This window comes from Gossypium hirsutum, chromosome A01 (assembly GCF_007990345.1).
Source record: "Gossypium hirsutum isolate 1008001.06 chromosome A01, Gossypium_hirsutum_v2.1, whole genome shotgun sequence".
Taxonomy (NCBI): Eukaryota; Viridiplantae; Streptophyta; class Magnoliopsida; order Malvales; family Malvaceae; genus Gossypium; species Gossypium hirsutum.
The window spans coordinates 94869584-94873290 of NC_053424.1; the positions used below are offsets into that span (position 1 = coordinate 94869584).

Below are 3707 nucleotides of genomic sequence, written 5' to 3' on the forward strand. Positions count from 1 at the left end.
GTCAACGGGAAATATAAATTTATCGATTTTAACTAGCACATCTTCAATAATACCTTTAGGGAATCTTATAGTTTTATCTGCTAATTGAATGCTCATCTTAGTCTGTTTGGGTTTCCCAAGACCTAGTTGCTTAAACATTTTGTAAGGCATGGCGTTGATACTAGCCCCTAAATCAGCTAATGCATGATTAACATCTAAACTACCAATTAAGCAAGGAATAGTAGAGCTCCCTGGGTCTTTTAGTTTGTTAGGTAGTTTATTTTGGAGAATGGCCGAGCAAACTGCGTTTAGCTCCACATGTGACGCCTCGTCCAACTTCCGCTTATTTGCTAAAAGCTCCTTTAAAATTTCATTGCGTTTAGCATCTGCAATAGAGCTTCAATAAACGGTAAGTTAATATGTAATTTTTTTAAGAGTTTAAAGAATTTACCAAATTGTTCATCTGAGCGGTCTTTCCTTGTCGCGTTGGGGTATGACACACGAGGTTTATATTCGACAGTCACTGGTTTGTTTGTATTTTGATCTACCTCACCTTGACCTTTGCTTACCACAGTTTCTTGCCTCTGTTCTAGTTCAGGCTCAACGACTTCTTTGTCATCTTGAATATTAATTGCGTTAAGTTGTTCCCTTGGGTTAGATTCGGTATTACTTGGCAAACTACCATGTGGACGTTCGAAGACTAGTTTGGAAAGCTGGCTTATCTGAGTTTCGAGGCTTTGGATCTATGCTTGTTGATTTTTAAATGCTGTCTCGATGTTCTGAAAACAGGTTTCTGACACTGATATAAACTTTGAGAGCATCTCTTCAAGGTTTGGCTTCTTTTCCTGTTGGTAGGGTGGTTGTTGGTAGCCCGGAGGATGTTGTGGTCTTTGATTTCCTTGGCCTCCCCACAAAAAATTGGGATGGTTCCTCCAACCTGCATTATAAGTGTTACTATATGGAGTATTTTGAGGTCGAGGACTATTGCCCATGTAGTTTAATTGCTCGTTATCCATGTTGTGTCTATAAGGTTGGTATTCTAAATGGTTTGTTCCACCTCCACTTGCTCCGCACTGCATTATTGGGTGAACCTGTGAAGAATTAAGAAAACCATCAATCTTTTTATTCAAGAGTTCTACCTGATTAGAGAGCATGCTGTCCGAATCGACGTTATAAGCACCAGCTGTTTTCATTGGCTTTGTCCTCATGACTTGCCACTGATAGTTATCCAATGACATCTCCTCAATAAACTCATAGGCATCTTCAGGTGTTTTATTATTGATGGTTCCGCTAGTAGCTGCATCAACCATTTGCTGAGTCGAAGGATTCAGACCATTGTGGAATGTTTGAACTTAGAGCCAAAGCGGTAACCCATGGTAAGGGCACCTTCTCAGTAAGTCCTTGTATCTCTCCCATGCATCGTAGAGGGTTTCTAAATCCATCTGCACAAAAGATGAGATATCATTACGTAATTTAGCCGTTTTAGCCAGCGGAAAATATTTTAGTAAAAAATTTTCAGTCATTTGTTCCCAAGTAGTAATTGACCCTCGTGGTAACGAGTTCAACCACTGTTTAGCTTTGTTCCTCAATGAAAAGTGAAACAACCGAAGACGTATGGCATCATCAGAAACACCATTAATTTTAAATGTATCGCATAGTTCTAAGAAGTTGGCTAAATGATTGTTGGGATCCTCATCCTGCAAACCATCAAACTGAACAAATTGTTGTATCATTTGAATAGTGTTAGATTTTAATTCAAAAGTATTTGCAGCTATAGCAGGTCTAACTATGCTTGATTTAGTTCCTGTTAAAGAAAGTTTAGCATAATCATACATAGTGCGTGGAGTAGGATTTTGATTAACCGCAATTGTAGGAGGTAGCTGATTGCCTTGGTTTTCAGCCATCTCTTCAGTTGGGAGTTGAGTATCGTTTTCTTGCTCGTTCTCTGTGTATCTTAAGCTGCGCCTTATTTCTCTTTGGTTTCTACGAACTATACGATCGATTTCTTCGTCAGAAAGTAATGGTCCCGACAGGTTTCTTCTAGTCATAAACTATAAAAACCTGCCAAGAGAAAGAAAGAGTAGGTTAATAAATAATAATAATAAAATTAAATTAAATTGCAAGAAAAATAAATGGCTAAAGTAATAAAAATTGAGCGCTCCTAATATCTTAGTTCCCTGGCAACGGCGCCAAAAACTTGATCGCGTTGTTTCGTGATAGGTTTTAAATATTTATAATTACTCGTTCTTAAACTAACTTTTATTGCGGTGTAGGTAAGTGTACCTATCGAACAGTAGTATAGTTTTAGCAAGACCGAATTGTCGAACCCAAAAGAACTAAAAGTACTAGTAATGACTGTCTTTTTTTTATCTAGCCTAAGAATAAAGAGGTTTTGTTTTAATTAACTAATTATCTAAACTAAGAACCCACAGAGAAAAAAATTGGGGAATTGCTTTTGGGAAAAATCGATTGACTTAAGAAAATACCTAAGGAAAAATCCACCTAGACTTTACTTGTTATTCTGGCTCCGAATCGGACAATTTATTCATTCAACTTGTTCCGTAGAGATCCCTAAGTTATGTTATTATCCCTATTCAAGACTAATAATGTCTAATCCTTAGATTGAATAACTGAGACTTTTCTCTAATTAACACTCTAAGGTTGCAATAACTCAATCTATGGATCCCCTTATTAGGTTTCACCCTAATCCAGCAAAATCTTGTTACCCTATGTCTAGGCGCGCAATCAACTCCACTTAATTATGACGAACGTACTCTTAGACAGGGTCTATACCTCCTCTGAATAAGAGCATGTCTTGAATCAGTATCCTGGGATATCAAAACAAGAATTAAGAACACATAATTAAGAACAAGTTAAATATGTATCATACGATTCAGAAAATAATAACAAGATTCGTCTTAGGTTTCATTCCCCTTAGGTATTTAGGGGTTTTAGTTCATAACTAAATAAGAAAACATCTCAGAAGAATAAAGAATACAAAACATAAAGAAAACCCAAAACTCCTGAAGGGAAATTGAGGAGAGATCTTCAGTCCTGATGATGAATCTGGCTTCTGAGATGGATCATGTAATACCCCGAAAATTTTTACAGTAAGATATTATCCTTGATATAGTAAAATAAGAAAATAAAGTGACAAAAAGGAAAATTTTGAGTTGTGTCAACCTTGGGAAGTATATTGTGATATATTAATTCAAGAAATGACTAAATTGTAAAGATGAGAAAAGTCTTGTTGCACAAGAGTAAATACTTAAAATTTGAGGGGTTAAAGTGTAAATATTAAAAAGTTTAAGGACCAATAGTGAAAATATTTTAAGGGTGGAATGATCTAGAAACTAAGGAAAATGGATGAATTAGGACCAAATTGAATAGGTGAAAATTTATGAGGGACTAAATGGCAATTTTACCAAATTAAGAGATGATTCAAAGATGGAATTCTAAAATATCATGAAGGGCAAAATGGTCAATTAGTAAGAGAGAATTCTAGAATGTAATGATTATGTTGATGATATTTTAAATTAATTAATTAGATAAATATTATTTTATTAATATTTTAATGAGATATTTATTATTATTTTATTATTTATTTAGTATATAAGGAAGGAAAGATGAAGAATTCTCATCATCTTTCCATGCATGCAAATGTTAGAAGAGAAGAAAAGAAAGAAAGTTTCCTTTTCTTTACAATTTAGTCCTTCCACCAAAAAATT

The 3707-nt window shown here is 35.0% G+C and overlaps 1 non-coding gene across 1 annotated transcript; it reads left to right on the forward strand.

The window, feature by feature from the left end:
• The first annotated feature begins 1347 nt into the window (after positions 1–1347).
• LOC121207912 (small nucleolar RNA R71) lies at positions 1348–1454 on the forward strand. Its single transcript, XR_005903006.1, has one exon. It is a non-coding gene; the product is annotated as a small nucleolar RNA R71 (small nucleolar RNA).
• The last annotated feature ends 2253 nt before the right edge of the window (positions 1455–3707 follow it).